Consider the following 538-nt stretch of genomic DNA (forward strand, 5'->3'; position numbering starts at 1 on the left):
TGTGTTTGTGTTCTTGGCTGGACAATACAGTAAAGGTGTTGTTACTAAAAAAAAGAAAAAAGAAACCCACTTTATATATAAAGACACATACAGATGAAAAATAAATGGATGGAAATAGACATACCATGTTGATATTAATCAAAAGAAAGTGTGAGTAACTATGTTAACTTCAGGCAGAGCAGACTTTAGAGAGAGGAAAGTTACTAAAAATGAGATTTGTTTTAAAATAATCCAATAATCCAGTGGGCAAGAGGTGACTGAAGACAGGTGGGGAGACAAGAAACTGATGGTGATGAATTGAAAGGGCATCCTTGCCCTCAACTTCCGTTTGCTTGAAATTCTCTATTTAAGAACAACAATGACGAAGAAAAAGAAGTGAAGAGGGGTGCCGGGGTCCAAACCCAGCAGGTCCAGGGGTTCCCAAAGGTGTGGATGGAGTCGGCGAAGAAGGAATGACACGGAGACAGCGTTCAGTTGATCAGCAGCCTAGCCAGGATCTCCAGCCAAGTTCTGGTCTGGATCTCCAGAGAAGTTCTGC

The sequence above is a fragment of the Myotis davidii genome, unplaced genomic scaffold (assembly GCF_000327345.1).
Source record: "Myotis davidii unplaced genomic scaffold, ASM32734v1 scaffold924, whole genome shotgun sequence".
In the NCBI taxonomy this organism is placed as follows: Eukaryota; Metazoa; Chordata; class Mammalia; order Chiroptera; family Vespertilionidae; genus Myotis; species Myotis davidii.